The following is a 17,491-nucleotide window of genomic DNA, read 5'->3' on the forward strand; positions in this document are numbered from 1 at the left end:
CAAGCCTTGGTGACAACACAAGAAGAGTCCCAGAAGAGACTTGGTGGCTGAGAAGCGATACTCTTGATAGAGTGCTTCAACAACGTGGAGTAGGAGCGGCTTTGTGCCAAACTGAACCACGGGATAAATCTCGCGTCAAGAGTTTGCACATTTTGAACACTAGTTGCACACTAGTTGCACATTTAAATAGTTGAACCATAGTTGCACATTTAACTAGTGCCAAACTATTTTGGGATGAGGGTTTCACACTAGTTGAACAATAGTTGCACATTTAAATAGCATAATCACTATGTAAGAAAGTAATAAAAAAGACATCTTCATCAGAGACGCGGAATCAATACACGTCTATAATTCATGATTAGAGACGCGGGTCAACTACACACGTCTCTGATATGTTAGTCTCCATGGCTATTTACATAACGCGTCTCTGATGTGAAGAATTAGAGACGCGGATAGTAAAAACGAGTCTGTAATTTTCATCTGAGACGCGTTTTAGTGGAAGTGTCTATGATGACAAACCATATCAGAGACGCGGTTTATTCACCTGCGTCTATGACGATGCTTGAGTCATGGACAAGAAAGTTCAGTTCAGCGTAGTTTTTAGCTCTCGCAGCGTCCGCATCCTCTCTCGCCGCTCCCATTCTCTCGCCCAGATTCCATCCCCTCTACGCCGCCGGCCCCTCTCTCTCGCCCAGATCCCGCCCCAATCCCGCGTCGCCGCTCCCTGCGCAGAGCCGCAGACTGCCGCAGGCATCGCTGCCCTCCTTCGCCACCGGCCCCTTAGCCCACACCTCGCCTCTGCCGTGGCCGGGATCAATGGATTGATGGATCCACCTCGTCTTCGACCGCGATTGGGATCGTGATCCGCGGATCCATATCTCCTCCTCGGCCGCCGAGCATCTCCGCTTGGCGTCGTCCAGGCGCCGGAGGGGCGGGACCCGAGCGGGCGGCGAACAACTAGGAGCGCCTCGTGCAGGCCGCACCACCTCCGCGTCGGCGGGGCAGACGGGGGGCTGGGCCTAGCCGCTGCTGTGCCGGCCTTGCTCGGCCGGACCACCAACATCAAGCAGATCCTGCAGGCAGTCGACGACATCGAGGCAACCCAATCCCCACCAACTCAATCTCCAGGTGCCTCACCACCTCCTCGAGCTCCCCTCTCCCATCTCCTCCACAGCCTCTTCCCCATTTTTCTTGCTAGGGTTTGAGTTCGACAGTCCGCCTCCTCCCCATTTTTCTTGCTAGGGTTTGAGTTCGACAGCAGCAGCTGCTCCACCCCGGCCTCAATTCCAACGATCACGGTTCATCCAGATGCATCTCTCTTCCTCTCCCTCCCCTTCCTCCTCCTCTTCCTCCCTTTTTTCCTGGGTTAAGTCTGAAGCTCGTGCTACTGTTTAGTTCATTTGTTCTTGTTGTTGTAGAACTTAAGAGTCAAGCTAACTCAAAGTCCAACTTATTTTGGGTGTCGTTAGATTTTGTTTTTCTAATTCTGCTTCGAGGATGACATGTTTTCTCATACTGATTTGTCTTTTTTTTTCTCATACACTCAACTTAAGAGCCAAGCTACCTCTAGCGGTTTAGCTCACTTGATTTTTTTCTCATACACCCAAGAGAGCTGCACATCATTATATTTGAGAAGAAATAGTATAACAAGACTCATACATAGAAGAGCCTTTAACAATTCCTCAGGTGGTCTTCCAGGTAACTGACCATTCCAGATGTTTTCTTGTTTCCGTTTTTGCCCTTCTAGGTTATTCCTGGCACCTCTGCATTTGAGTTATGTTAGTTATCTGTTATAAATAAAACATTGTTGATAGAACATATTCAGTCAGAATAAACAACCCCCTCTGGACATAGCAGTGCAATTGTGTCTCCCTCCCTATTATTTCTGCAACAACACTAGCTTCGCCACAAATTTAGGTTAGGGACTTAGGATAGATGGAAATTTGGGGATCACGCTGATATGGTTATGAAAGTAAATTAGCAACTAGAGGATTGGAATGAGACTCTCTACTCTCAAACGGTTCATATATAGTTCCTGTCCTGCCAACCACCTCGCTAGATAATGCAAATCTCTTGACTATTAGCTGGAACTTTCCATTTTTGTTTTCTATGTGATTGGGGAGGGCAAACCTCTCATCTTTAATTACATTCGATTTCATATATACCAAACCAAACAAACACTAACCAACCGATGCTATCACCTTATATCTCTGCAGGAATGGACACATTTTCTCTGCTATGGAGCTCAAACTGAAGCAGCTTACTACGTCAAGTCTGAAACTAAAGTGCATGATCATTGCACACGGTAAGGCAGCTTCAGGTATAAACAAAAGACAACCCTGGTCCATAAAGAGGGAAGATAGTTAAGGGGCTTACATTTAGTCTTTTGTATTTTTCTTTCTATAGAATTACCCATTTATGTCACATTTCAAATGAAGCTCAATTACAGTTGCTGGGATAGAACTGGGCATGGGAGAGCTACCAGGTTAATTTCTAACTGTTTCTGGATTGTTTCTTCTATGTTTAAGTTTTCAGACTTAGGAGTTTAGACCTAATATATGATTAACCTCTAGCCTACTAAATTGACCATCTATATCACCCTGGATTAACACACATGGTAAGAACTTAAATACTGCAACACATGTAGCAGCTTCTGTCAAGGAACCCTCTCTGTTGATTCCAGAAAACATGATGTACTGTTGTACCCTATAGGCCACATCTTTTGAATTATTGGCAACAAATAATAAAATGTAGATTGATTAGGCTTTGCTTTGGTTTGCTTTGCAAGTAGAAAATAAAGGGAGATGCTTAAATTCAACAACATCTCCCATCCAACTTAACTAAGCTCATTATAGTATATGATTTGACTAAATTTAAATCACACAATAGTACTTCTGCTTTTATATGATGCCATGCGGTAAATGAAACTATTGTGTGATTCCCCTGCAATTCAACTACAACATCAACATTGCAAAGGTCAATAAGATTGGAAACTGTGACATGATTACAAATTGGTAAATGCAAGGTTTTAGAATTAGATTACTGAAAGAACGATTAGGAAAAATAGACGTGTTCCATTCTTTAATGTGGTGTTTACCTGATTTTTTGTGTGGTCTTTTCTTACTAATTGTATGCAGATACCTGCTGTCTGTGTGCACTTATATTCTAACAGTGCAGAGTATATGTTCAAGCGTTGGTTTTCATACTTAAGACAATTGTTCATGTGCAGATATCTTTTGTGAATTTTGTTCCATCTTAGAGAATCTGACACTGTGTGCTGTATAATTTTGGCTGTTTAGGTGATCCATGTCCGTGTGTGGCTACAGACAACAAGGAGCAAAAAATTGTGTAAGCTTTTATTTCCGTCATCCTTTTCCTGTTATACCATTCTGTTTTTATATGCTTGCTTCCTACACCCCAAGTATAGTATATGTATTGCATTTACCTATGTCAGTCAACCCAAAACTCCCATGGTAGATTATGTTTTGCAAAGAAAAGTTTAGCCTTATATGTGGCTACAGGATTGATCAGTGTATTTTTTCTGTGCTGCTGTGCTTAAAATTTTTGGTGTGAAAGATGTCCCTTTGGAGGTTTTCTGTTTCTGAATTAGAAAGCACAATAACTGATACATGTACTATTATATTAGCATCATACTACTCTTGTTGACTTCTGCCTGTTGAACAGTTTGGAGAGCTTTCTCTTTAAGTCCACAAGATCGAAATTGGACAGTTTGGAGAGTCTCATTCAACCTTAAATCAGCTCCTAGGTAAACTCAATCAACCTTGGTAGGTAACCAGATTAATCAAGCTATACCTGCTGTTTTGTTCTACAGTTTGGAGTTATATACTTGCTGATTATTTATCTTCTTTAAGCTTGACTTTTTTTCTGGCAAACACTCTTTAGTATTTTGATTTTTCTATGCTGTCCATGCTAGGAGCATTGGCTAAAAGAAAAGCAAATGCATCTGCCTTAACAGAATTTTGTTTTTGGTCTTACAAGCAATTCATTATATATATTTCAGAAAATTCATCCCTTGTTTTGCCTCTGGGCCTGTTAGAAGGGAGGTGATTATAAATAAATATTTAAATATATACCTTTGATATGATGTAATAACTAAGAACATGGCCTAATCATTGATGCTTATGTAACTCCAATGTTCTTTTGCAGGCGTGAAACTAAATAATTGCAAGACCAGGCTTAAGAGCGTGTTTTTTTGTCTCTAAATTTTTAATTGATTGATGGCGATGACTTGATTGCTTCCATCAGAACACTTTCTTCCTACTATTTCTTGCCTAGAGTTTGATTATTTCTGTATTGAAGGTAAAGACTCAGGAATTAAGAGGAGGAGATCACTGCAGGCATCCACAATCCAAGACAAATAGGTGTCCAGTTCTCATGAAGGTTATGTCGTTTTTTTGTATACTAAAATGCACCGGTATACGAGATAGCTGCATATTGCACAAACTAGGAGGGTGCTTCACTTTCTTTGGTGTTCTGTTTTCATGATGTACACGGAAGCACGCTAAGCAAAAATATTATATATATTGTTTTTTTAGCCGTAGCGTTAGCACGGGCTAACTTACTAGTCTACTGATAGTTTCTGACTTGATAGTCAACTTGAAATGAACTCACACAAGTAGACCTCTACTTACTGCCTTCTAACCACTTGTTGAACTAGTTACTAATTTATGTTGGTGCAGGCCAGATGAAAACATCCTTTTTCTTTTCCAGAAAGTTATGTTGGGATCCCAAGGATAGTGAGTCACCTGGATGCATTGCCTAGAACCAGTGCTCAAGTTCACAATCAGAGCAATCCTTGAGATATGTAACTAAACATGTGATAATTTGTCCATTAGCTGAACATGATATGTTTTTTGGTGCTGGACTCCACTGAGTCCAAGTTTGACTGACTATTGGATCATTTCCTGCTTGGATCCAAAATTTTCAGTGCCTCGGTTCTGTCAATTAAAAGACTGGTTGCTATGTTTTATTCTCATTTTTTCGATCTGTAGTATGATAGTGTTAACATGATATATTCCCCATGATCTGCAGGTAGAGTTCTTGGTAAGTTTAAACTGAAGTTACTTAACTTTTTAGCTGTACTCTCGCAATTAATATCTTTGTTGTCAATTTCTGCCAAAAGAAACTGGAGGGAAAGTGAAATGCTGATAATCTGAGGCTTAGTTTGGGAGCAACGGGATACTAACCCTGGGAATAAAACCTCCGAGGGGGATTTTTGTGGCATATTGAATCCCCGTGATTTTCCTGCGTGCTCTTCCCCCCTCCCCCGTTGCTGTTTGGCAGCAAAGAAAGAGATCACAGGGAGACTAGAAAGTCAAAGACGAATAGCGAGAAAACCAACAGCTAACACCCAATACGAGCATGTGTTGGTCTAACACTGTTGGCGTCATTTGCTACGCTCAGGCCATTTACTTCTAAACAAGCTCATGCAAGGCAAAATTACAAAGCTTCAAAAGATCAAGAAAAATTCAGAAAAAAATAAAGACCATGATAAACTTGTCATATATCATTGCTAACACTAGAAAACATGGAAGATGAAAAAAAAAGTTTAAATTTCACAGTCCTGTCCACCACTACTGTTCTCATTTTTCTAATTCATCTGCAAGGCAAGAACATCAACCTCTGAAGAAGTCTCATTGCTGGTAGCTGTTTAATGATACACCCTCTCCATCAACCAGTGCGCGGCCACGGGTGCAGCCACCAACAGTTCACAGTGCAATCGTTATCGATGCTGTGTATACAAGGCCTACACAGACTCATAGGGCCACAACAAAATATGGCCACCATGGTGCAGCCTTGACGACGGCACCTTGACAAAGGCCGTCCTTCCAGTTCACTCTTCTTCAAGCCCAAGGTCAGCTGCAGAGCGCTGAATACCGACTGCACCATCACGCCCACCACAACCTTTCCAAAATAGTAATGGATACGAATGGTCAGAACAATCCAAATTAATTATATCCAATTATCAACAGTTCATCATAGGACAACAAGAGTTCATGAAAATAATAGGATTTCACTAGAATTGCATTAAAAATAATTTCACTCGGAGGAAAACTTATTTTCTGAACTCAAATATGACTGACATGTCTCAACAGTTACTTCTTTGAGTTTTAGGTACTCGTTATGCAGCACCTAAACTACTCTACTAGAACAGAATTCATCAATTGCCTCAGTTTTGGTAGATGCTAAATTGCTGATACTACTCATGAACATGAATGCAAAAGTTAAATCCAGTCAGATTCATGAATCAGAAAGACGTACCATCAGCAGCACCAAACAAGAAAATGCAATTCGAACTTGAAGCCATCTTTGCCATGGCACGGATAGTGTCTCGTCACTACCACAGTACCAAGTCAACACCCACGCCCAGGACCAAATCTCTTTGGTCGTCCTCTGCTTGTGGCCGCAGGTCTGCAGATCTTCCTTCCCAATACCTACAAGAATTGGTGTGAGGTGAGGAGAAACCCTAGCGGGCAAGGGGATGCTGGCGGAAGCGAAGGTGCTGGAGTCCCGAAGCAGCAGCCGAGGTCCTGGCTCGCGAAGGAGGCGCAGCAGGTGTGATGACGCAGGGGGCGGGGGTGGATCCACGGCAGCGGCAGCGGGGATCTCATTCGTGGTGGACTTGGGGGAGGAGATGCGGGTGGAGGCGGACTAACCTGCGAAGACGCAGGTGCCGGCATCGTGGTGGTGATCTCATACGCAGACATGATGGCGGAGATGGAGGTCGCATGGGCGGCGGCGGCGGCGGTCTCGCCCATGCGTTGTGACTCGCGAGCGAAGATAGCGGCGTCGAGAGCCGAGGGAGAGGGACGGGGAAGCGCTCCCGACCTCATACCTCGCGGATTTCTTTCCCATGGAAAACGCAGGGATGCGGGCTGAATTCCGCTTCTCGCAGGCTACCAAACGCCGCAATAACTTTGCCCGGGGAAGCTTGTCCCGCAGATTTCTCGCCCCGGGAAATCAAGGGGAACCCGGCAGGGTTTGAGGCTTCCAAACTAGCCCTGATTGTTGTTATGCACCATGTTTCCTTATACTTCTGTTAGTCAAATGTTAGATAAGGACTGGCCAACTATAATATCAGCATGTTTAATTTAGCTGTGGTGCATAGGTGTACACCCTTGCTCTAGTAATAATTGTATGCATACTCATAATTTTGTATCTATTTTCTTGTCCAGCATGCTGATGTCGGTGCAGATTATTGTCCAAACAATTCCATATTCTACAAAATAACTTGGAATGCTTGTGTAATCATTGAAGCTCATTTGAAGTTCATCAATAGTCATTTAAGCACAAGTCCCTGGCTGGAAATAAGGCTGCATATTAGGTGAATTTAGTGATAGTAGTTGATCCGTATAACTTCAACAGATTGAGTATGTGTATCTGCAATGTGTGTGTGTGATATATATATATTGGATAGAACCTATGTATTTGTAACGTATACAAGATCTATTTCATGTACTATTTTCCTTTTTTTTGTTTCTTAATCCATCATCGCAGACGCATTTTCTAACACCGAGTCTCTGATGATGAACATCAGAGACGTGTTTTAACTAGCCACGTCTTTGATGTTGGTCATCAGAGACGCATTTCAATTAGCCGCGTCTCTGATGACCCACATCAGAGACGCGTTTCAACTACACGTGTCTCTGATACGGGTACATCACAGACGCTGAAATTCGCGTATGTGATGCGTTGTTATCACAGACGCGTGTTTTTCGGGTCTGTGATGAGGTTTAAGAAGTGTCTCTAATAAGGTGTTCTTACATAATGAATCTAGTTTATGTTTTGTGCAAATTAGTTGGAGCCATAGGTTAAGGTTTTTAGTTTGCCTAATTCATTCCTCCCTCTTTTAGGCTACAAGCACCGATTCTTTTCAAGGAGAGACACGCTGCCGCAGGTGCCGGCCACCGGATGCGAGAAAACGAAAAGTGAAGGAGCAGCGGACGGAGGTGGCAAGCCGCGACCAGGCCTCAATTGGGTATGGGTAGGGCTGGTCCCAAACAAAACCTATTCGGGAAAAAAATAAAATTAATATCATGCTTTAATATTTGTGCAAACTTCACAAGGGGACCACCAGAGCAAAACTCAAAATACATTATTGAAATTCCAGCTTGTAGGCTCGCAAGTTGCAACTACTGCAAAGCTAAAGTCTTTCACTACTACAAAAATGATTTGTAGCAACGCTCCAAATTTTTTTAAAGGTTGACTCAAAATTTGACCCATTGCTACAAATAAAGTGGAATTACTGTAGCAATCGGCCCGCCCCTAAAAATTGACTCCATTTGTAGGGGCGGGTGAGGGGGTGAACCGCCCCTAAAAATACCATTTGTAGGGGTGGGTCACCCCTACAAATGGTATTTTTAGGGGCGGATCACTCCATCACCCGCCCCTACAAATGATTTTCAATTTTATTCTAGAAATTTATTTAATTAAAAAAGTAAAACACATAAAAAAAGATGAAATTTTTAGCATAAACCTAATGTGATCTATAGAACCAGCAAAAAAAATATTAAAATCATATTTCAGTGTATAAAATGATTATGAATGAGGAAACCATTAAATTAGTCTTGAGTTGTATGAGATAGTATAGTGAGTGAGTTATACATTATGATTTCACAATCTTAGCTATAATATATGCTGAAATATGGTTTTGATATTTTCCTAGTTCTATAGATCACAATAGGTTTATGCTAAAAATTTCACATTTTTATGTGTTTTGCTATTTTTTGAATTAAACAAATTTCTAGAATCAAATTCAAAATCATTGGTAGGGGCGGGTGGGGGCATCACCCGCCCCTAAAAATTATTTACAAGGGCGGGTGGAGGCATCACCCGCCCCTACAAATCAGTTTCAGATTTAATATAAAAGAATAACATACCCCATTGAGACACAAGTGGATACGTAGTGTGGTGGTAAAGAAGGTTCGCGGAGGTTTGAGGTAGGCGGTTCGAATCCCGATTTACGCAAGTGTGCTTATATCGTCAAAAAATCCTATCCTCCTAGGATATAGGCTTCTGGTGGTGGCCGGTTAGCAGAGATATTTTTTTATTTTGATGTTTTCGTTTTTTCCCCTAATTTTTTCATGTCTTGGAAAATGATTTGTAGGGCAGGTCGCGGGTGAGCCCATGACCCGCCCCTACAAATCATTTTTAGGGGCGGACATTTTACCCGCCCCTAAAAATGTTATTTTTACCTGCAAAAACTAGGGGTGGGTGCGGCATCCGCCCCTAGACATATTTTATGTAGTAGTTTTTATTTTTTTCTAATTTTTTCATGTCTTGGAAAATAATTTGTAGGGACAGGTCATAGGCTCACCCGCCCCTACAAATCGATTTGTAGGGGGTGAGCCCATGACCCGCCCCTACAATTCATTTTTAGGGGCGGACGCTTTACTCGCTCCTAAAAATATTATTTTTTGCTGCGAAAACTAGAGGTGGGTGCGACATCCGTCCCTAAAAATAGGTTTAGTAGTGTCTGTTTGAATATCCGTAGCTTTTCAGGAGTGATTTCCATGGCATGCTTGTCTGGTCGAATGTTTACAAATTGCAATGGAGAACTTTGGAGTTGTTTTCTTTTTCTGATTTGCTCTGTCCACTGAAACGAAGGCTTTTGCAACGTCTCCGAATGCATCTCTGGCTCGAGCTCGCCACGGCCGGAAACGAGCTGAGATCGTTCAGGAGGGTCTGTATAGAGAAGATCGAACAAAGCGCATCCAATTTACCCAACGGCGTGCCGAGAGCTCGCAATTGAGGCTGCGAAGGGGAGAATGGTCTGGAGTAAAAGCTAGGAGCGCCGGCGAGGCACCTGCCACCACCTGCGTCCACACCAAGGACCACAGCTTCTGGCTGCCCCGTTCCGTGCGCGTGATGGGGGCTGCATGAAGTCCAAGACGCCGTGGCGTTGGACGAGCGGGCGGACGGTGCGCAGGTTTCTTGGAAGGAGGGTGTGTGTGGCCGCTGGGCATGCACGTGCTGACGTGCTGCGATGAGGTGCAACGAGGCGATCGATACGTAGTGTGAGGCGATCGATGCAGGTGTCGACCACGGGGTGCGGCGACGGTGAGGGGGGCGCGGCGTGCTCTGTCTCCTCTGCTTTAGGGTAAAGTGAATGTGAGCTATTGGAACTTCATGTGTAAGCAACTTCCTGTGTAATTGAGTAACTTCAGCGTATACTCATCAACTGGTGAGAACCAAACAACACCATACATGCAAGACACACAAATTGAAAATAAGAACAAGTGGCATGCTACTTTTTTTATACCTTCCCTATAGCATTCTATTTCGAGTCCTTTATTGTCTTGTTTCGTGTGTGCATCCAAGTTACAATATTTAGGATTTCAGGTGTATTAGTTGCGGTGCTGCTGATAGAAATTCCTTTTCTTTCCGCACCCAGTTCTTGATCGATCTTTGCAGTCGTACAGGCACATGTGTAACCCATAAGTCGAGCCAGTGACATGCTATCCGATTCCTAATAAGTTCCTCGTCATGCCCTTGCAATTGCTTTCTCTTACTAGCTACCCCAAAAGTTCTCCGTGTTCTCATGCTTGATCTCTGTGTGCTCATGCATGGCTTCTCAACCTGAATATATGCAAACCCATATTTAGACTTCCAAATCATTTGGTAAACCATCGCTTCAACATTCTGGTGGAAGTAATCTATTGCCTTTGGCAGCATAATCTCTTCCAGCTGTTCCAGGGTAATGTCTGAATGCAAGAAATGTTGCTCCTTGCGGACTATGGCAGCTATTTCAGAACTCCTATTCTCTGGCAACATGTCTTGTAAATAGCCATGGGGGCAAAAGGAAATACCGGTTTTCAGATATGGATAATCTTGTAGAGAAATTAAGTCTTCAGACCGTGATGTCTTTTGTTTGCTGTCAACAGACATTGAGACTTGACACTGCAAATACAAATGAATTACTGGTTCTAGCAAAAGTTCTGAAAATCCTGCCATGTCTAGGTTGCTAAAGCGTTGAACATCATGCTGACCCCACTGCAACAAGAAGCTTCTGAATTTGTCCCATTGCTCCTTACGGTCGTAAATAGATGGCCCCCATGAGAAGTCTTGAGTGGGTAGTTGAGTAAGTTCATTCCTTATATTTTCAAAATTACACTTGAAATGAGGGGCAAAATACTGCAAGCACCTAAGTGCGATACCAACTATATCTATACTCTCCGAGAGCTGTATGATCAAACTAAAGAATATATAACCCTCTGGTGTACCATCACACTGGACAAATGTCAAACCAACGTTGGTTCCATGCTCTAAAGTATGGACCGGCACCAACCTGAACTGAAAGGACGGATACTTGTTTCCCCCGAACGATTTTATGATGTAGTTCCTTGCCTGCAAAAAGGTTCTTGACAAGGGAGTCAAAGGGCATGTGACAGCGTGGTGTGCACCCAAGCTCTACGAATCTCAAAAACTCACTAGCACCAGCTGCATACCACTCAAATCTTTGAGCAATGGATATGCTCAACTCATTGTTGCTGCGGTCAAGGACAGAGAAAACAAATGACTTTGTAGCATGCACAATACGGTTAGGAAGGGAGGAATTCTTTACCTCCCGTTTCATTTGTTCGCTTTCTAGGATTCGCTGCTTGCTTTTGTGCAGTGTGTCACCACACTCTTGAGCAGCACGCTTCAATTTCCTACGCCAGCGCAATAAGGATGCATCAGTGATCTGCCACTTATCAGATGTCTCAAGAGCAGCCTCCAGCCTGATGTGAGCCATCTCTAGCCTCTCCAAGTTTCTGTTCGCATTTGATTCCTCTTTCTCCTCATATTTTTGAACAATACCAGATAGGATTTGGCTAACTGTCTCCTGGACAATCACAGCGCCGACCGATTCCGCCATTAGAATTGAAGCATCTGTAGCATCCCTTACCTGCTAAAAAAATGATATATATCAGCATGCATAAGAGCTTAAATCATGAACTTTGAATCATGAACAAAGTTTAGCTTTGCGGTTGTAAGAACGTACCTTCGAATGAATTGGGTGAAAATTATGGACAGAGTGGTACTATTTGGGATGTTAAAAAAGAATGAGAACTTGCGATACTATGGGACAATAACTACTGATGTGTCAGATCAGCTTAGCAGCTGCAAGAACCTTCCTTTGATTGACCGGTATGGAGGATGTGGACAGGACAGGTAGCCTATATATAGAGGGTAAATCATATGGCAAGGGAATTAATATAATAATTTAAGGAGAAGATAGCGATGGCCAAGACTTTGACTTGGTAAAAGTTAGACTTGCGTGTGGATTTGGCCTCTACAAGGGAAATCATGTAGTCAAGAAGTCTGACTTAAATGAAGGATGAGAGTCGACTTTGTTACAGGTTTGAATATATATTCAACATTGAATTATTAAGTGGAAAAAAGTGGATCCAAGAGGTGCGTCAAGTCGTGTGAAAATGGAGGTTGGTGTGATAAATAAAAGCGACAGGGAAAGAAAGTTGAGGTGTGGAATAGAGTTTGAAAATATTTCATTGATTACTAGCATTTTCGAATAGAATAAAGCCAACATACAAGTCAATGTAAAATTATTTCCATGGCACACTAGTCTGGTCTGGAAGATGTCTAATTGACTCACTACATTTTCCGACGAGCACGCGGATGGGGCTGTGAGGTCTGAGGTAGGCTGTTACTTAGTCTCCAACAATGAAAACGAATAGTAGAACATTTGGTAGACCAACATTGGTGGCTGTAAATTTTCGCGAAGTCTTAACACGACTCCAACGCCCCCCATCACAGCCGGATCAAAATGAGCATCACCGTTAGTTTTAGGAGGTGTTGGATTTAACTCAATGGTGACGAGAGGGGGTCATCACTGCCGGGTCTAGAACCGGCGATGATGCCATTTCAAGAAAACAAAAAAAAGAGGCAATGCTGGCGCTCGCATTCGCCATGCCGCTCGTGTCCGCACCACGCTCGGTGCGCTACTCGTGACCGCACCACGCCCCCACGCTTGCACTTGCCTATAGCTTGCTTGCTAGCGTCGGCGATAGGGATGAGGAGGCGGGGATGGGGATGGTGGGGAGGAGGATGAGGAGGCAGGGACGGCGGGGAGGAGGAGGGGGGACGGTCGGTGGTGGGAAGGTGGAGGAGGGGAGGGGAGGATGGGATGGCGGCGAGAAGGAGGAGGAGAGGACGGGACGGTGGGGAGGAGGAGGAGGACAAAAACCAGAGGGGTGGCGCTAGCCAGCCTTCCCTCATCCTCTACGTCCACATCCTTTCTGCGGCGGCATGAGCAGCGATGTGGGGCTGCCTCCCCTCCTCCGTGTCTGCTTCCTCTCTGCGGCGGCGCACGAACAACCGTCATGCAGGGCGCAGGAGTAGCGGCGCGCGGCCACCTCCCCTCCTCCGCGTCCGCCTCCTCATCCTCCTCCCTCGGTGTCCCTGCCCTCCCCGCGGCCGCTCACCTCCCCCACCTCGGCAGTGCGAAAAGAGGCACCACGTAGATCCGCATTGCATAGGGCGCGAGGCCCCCTCCATGGTAGCACAAGGAGAGACGCCGCATAGAGCCGCGCTGCACGGAGCGAGGAGGCATGGGGCTGCATCGCGACGAGGCAGGATGCGGCAGTCAGAGGGGGCAAGAAGCGGCGGGCGGTAGGAGGATATGTGGGGCTGCGGCGGCGTGAGAAGGCGAGGAGGAGGGCGGCGGTGGCGTGAGAAGGTGAGGAGCTGATGAGTGTATTTTTTTTTCGAGAAGGTCGATACCGCCGGGTGATAAACCAATAGTGATGGGTATGACCATCACAGTTGAAATAAATCCAACGTACCTAAAACCGGTGGTGATAGGGGTAAATGTAGTAGTGATACAAAACTCACGGGATACCAAGGGTTTTTTTATACAATGGAAAATAAAATAATGTTCATGAGCTGTAGTCACGTAGAGTAGAATCCCAAATGTAATGGTCCAAACACCTAACCCCACAGCGTCGACACAGCGTTGTCCTCGTCAAAGGTGGCCGCTGAACTATTTTTCCCTATGTTTCACAACCTCTCCGATGCATCTCCGGCCGCCATGGCCCATGGCGGCAGTAACCGACATAGCCGGGATAGTGTTGACGACCAAAATTGGCATGACTGGGCGTACTGGTCAGACCGGTATGCATAGACCGGTCAAACTGGTCAAGGTGACTTTGTCAAAATGCGGATTTGACTTCACCATTGCGTAGCTCTCGTCGAGACGATCAAAATGCATATATGGAACGTTCGATTTTGACTTCGGATGAGAGAGTTATGGCTCTGGTAAGAATTGACTCAGACCCGGACCGATCAGACCGGTTGGCTAGAGCGGTCAGACCGGTCCAGACTGCCCAGTTCGGGTTAGGAGTTGTATTTTGATACAAAATTAATTAGAGTTTCGACTCCTAATAGGATAAGACCATCTCTCCCTATAAATATAAAAGGTCACGGCCGATTGAGGACATCCAATCGAATCTATCAAATATTTTTATCTTTTTCAACTTTTTCTTTGCACTAATCTTTTCAATCATATGTGATGTTCATCTCTCGTCTTCATGGCATGGGGGCGCCCAAGCTAGCCTGCTGAGCCTAGGGCAATCCAGCGTGCACTTGTCCTGACGGAATCCCTTCCGGGCGAGCGTTCATTGGACCTTTGTTGGGCTACCCGGCAAAACCGGTCTGACCGTCCTACCAAACTGGTCTGACCGGATCTCATGGAGGCACTGCAAGGAGCCCTCGATGAGGTGCACGTGACGTGCTCGTGTGACAACACGTTTTAGAGTCAACAGATAGAGTGGGATGTGTTCCTATAAAGAGAAAATCGACAAAAGAAATCCAATTTGTCCGAAAGCAATCAAGTTTTCCTGGCTTGATCGAACCAACACCTGCCCGTGCATGAGAGGCAGCTTGGGAGCTCACCGAACGGCAGATGCTGGTGAGGCGTCTCCGTGGGATCACGCCTTGATGAGGCACCGCATCGGATGTATCCTAACCGTGCGATGTGGATTGAACGGTCCACAGCTTAGCCTGGGGTAGACATTAAATGAAATCCCATCCACCTCCAGCCAAATGGGCGGACCTGGCCCATTTGGCCATATATACCAAATGGGCCAGGTCTGCCGGGCCAGCAATGGCACAGCCCTAAAAAGCATGACCCTAGAACGGCCCGTCCGTGGCCAATCAGGCCAGTGCTGTGCTAGTGCCAGGCCCAGTGTCATGCCCTTCACGCGCCGCTGCCGCTCCTACCACTCGCCCGTGCCTGCCCTGCCTCCACGCGCCGCTTGTGCAGCGCCTTCGTCCGCCATCACCGCCTGCACAGGCCGCCGTCGCCCTCGGCAGCCGCCTATGCAGGTCGTCCCCGGCCGCCACCATTGCCCCGGTCGCTGCCTACGCCGGTCGTCCCTGCCTCCCCGGCCATCGCCGTTGCCCCCGCGCAGGTCGCCGCCGCCGTCATCTGGCCTCCCCTCCTTCCCATGCCCTGCGCCGACCGCCTCTGCCGCCTCTCCGGCCGCTGCTTAGCACTATCGTGTTTCGTGTTGTCGTGCCCAGAGGCACGGCACAACACGGCATGCCGGCACCCTCATAGGGCCATGCCTGGGCCGATGCCTCGGCATGATGGCACTACACGGCACGGCACAACAGCACTACCATGCAACATCGTGCCGTGCTTCGCCGGGCTAGTGTTGTGCTGTGTCTGGGCGGCCTGTTTGGCCAAGTATAATAGGCGGCGGCGAGGCCACCCACCGGAGAGCCGAGAGCCAGCAAGCGAGGCCAGGAAGGGGAGGTGCTCCGGAGTAAACGCTAAGAGCGTCGTCAAGGTACCCGCCGGCGCCGGCACCAAGAGATCGTCGTTGCCTCTGTCTGCCCCATTGTGCAGAGACACGCCTGCCCGTGGTCGGCTGGCGTGGTAGGCCGTAGGCTGGGCTAGGCTAGCCTAGGAAGAAAGGGTGGTAGGCTAAGCTTGGAAGTTGGTGTGGCCCTCAATTCGATGCTGATCGGCTGATACCCCTAGCATGGCACCGCGATAGGGGTGCCAATTGGTATCCATTAGGTGCCCTTCCAATCATCTCTAGTTCAAAATTTTGTACTAAATCTCCAAAACCATATCTCAATTTGGAAAATTAGTATAAAATTTTAAACTAAAGAGAGTTGGAGGTGCACCTAAGGGTCACCCATTTGCACTCCTACACCGCGACGACGACGGCGGCGCTGTGGCGTGGTTGGAGAAATAATAATCGAAGGCTGGCGCTGGTGGTGGCTACCTGCCGGCTGGTGAGTCGAGTCATCGCAGAGCGCGTCCCTGATGGTCTTCGTCCTCCACTACTCCACGTACCAGGCGCCACCGCACCTCATCGATCGCCCCGGCCGGCACTCCAGTAGTCCAGCGTCCAGTCTGATCAACCATCGACACAGAAACGAGCAGAGACAGCAATCCAGCGTTCAGGAGCAAGAACACAACGCATCCAATCTGTAGATGGATCAAAACTCTTTCCCAAGCAAGGATTGGGAGCTCGCCGGACGCTGGCAAGGCACCGCCGTGGGATAACGCATCGACGAGAGCGCGCGGGCTGCAATGTTCGCTTCGCTCGAGTCTGAATCCGATGTATCACCGTTAGTTGCAGATCGGACGGGCCTTGGCTGCCTAGGGGGTGGACAGTAAATGAAATACCGTCCACCCCGGGTTGTAATTGGAATGCCGTCCGACCCGCCGGCAAGTGAGGCCACGAAGAAGACAGACACTGCTCTGGAACGGAAGTTGAGAGCGCCACGAGGAACCTGCCGGCCGCCGCTGCTCCGTTGCACACGCGCCGTGCCGCTCCGCGGTGCGCCAAGCGCCAGGCACCGCACGCCTTCCAGTGGCCGGCCGCCACGGCGTTCCGTCGCACAGTGCGTCTGCTCCAATAGCACGCCGCATGCGGGAACGTGGCTGTGTCCACGTGGGATGTGCCGCCGTGGTGGACGGAGAAGTCGGCCGAGGCGCGGTGCCGCGGTAAGCCGCTGATGTTCGACTCGCGGGCGGGCGGGGCGGTGGCTGGTCTGGCTGCTGGTGTCATGTGTCCTGGAAGAAGGTGAAGCGGTGAGGTGGGCCGTCCCCGAGCGTGTCCGTGCTGCCGTGAGATGCGACGCGCTCAAGAGCTTCAGGTTGGCCGGCATGCTGCTTTCTACCTTTGCTCTCCTTCAGCGTCAAGGGAGACATTGCCACTGATGCCATGTGTACCAAACCTCAGTTAACAGAACACACAAGTAAAATCATGCTATCAGAGTTTTTATGGACAGGCCTCTCTGTCTGTGAGATTGTGCGAGGGTAATAGTAAAAATCTGCTATAAAAATTTTGAAGGATAAAAATTATCAAAGCTTCTCAATCAGACATAGATTATCAAAACTCTGAATATTTCCCTCAGGAAATTCAGAAAAAAAAGAATACCCTACTGTATGCCACACCTTTTCTTTATGTGCCCTGTTTTTATCTTGCAACAAATGAATGAACTAGGCGAT

General features: G+C 46.6%; 3 long non-coding RNA genes across 5 annotated transcripts; 1 reads left to right on the forward strand and 2 right to left on the reverse strand.

Annotated features, from left to right (window-relative positions):
* The first annotated feature begins 647 nt into the window (after nt 1–647).
* Nucleotides 648–4,554, forward strand: LOC120659282. 3 transcript variants are annotated; one of them, XR_005668964.1, is made up of 8 exons: nt 648–1,128; nt 1,243–1,298; nt 1,609–1,698; nt 2,217–2,320; nt 2,407–2,485; nt 3,300–3,348; nt 3,685–3,766; nt 4,168–4,554. It is a non-coding gene; the product is annotated as an uncharacterized LOC120659282 (long non-coding RNA). The 3 variants fall into 3 exon arrangements; XR_005668966.1 differs by having other exon boundaries at nt 4,321–4,554; XR_005668965.1 differs by having other exon boundaries at nt 2,217–2,305.
* Nucleotides 4,555–5,346: 792 nt separating this feature from the next.
* LOC120658674 lies at nt 5,347–6,907 on the reverse strand. Its single transcript, XR_005668805.1, has 2 exons — nt 6,283–6,907; nt 5,347–5,925 (listed from the first exon to the last, which is right to left on the reverse strand). It is a non-coding gene; the product is annotated as an uncharacterized LOC120658674 (long non-coding RNA).
* A 3,246-nt stretch (nt 6,908–10,153) lies between these two features.
* On the reverse strand, nt 10,154–12,145 carry LOC120659284. Its single transcript, XR_005668967.1, has 2 exons — nt 12,005–12,145; nt 10,154–11,908 (listed from the first exon to the last, which is right to left on the reverse strand). It is a non-coding gene; the product is annotated as an uncharacterized LOC120659284 (long non-coding RNA).
* Between the last annotated feature and the right edge of the window lie 5,346 nt (nt 12,146–17,491).

This window comes from Panicum virgatum, chromosome 2N (assembly GCF_016808335.1).
Source record: "Panicum virgatum strain AP13 chromosome 2N, P.virgatum_v5, whole genome shotgun sequence".
Classification (NCBI taxonomy): domain Eukaryota; kingdom Viridiplantae; phylum Streptophyta; class Magnoliopsida; order Poales; family Poaceae; genus Panicum; species Panicum virgatum.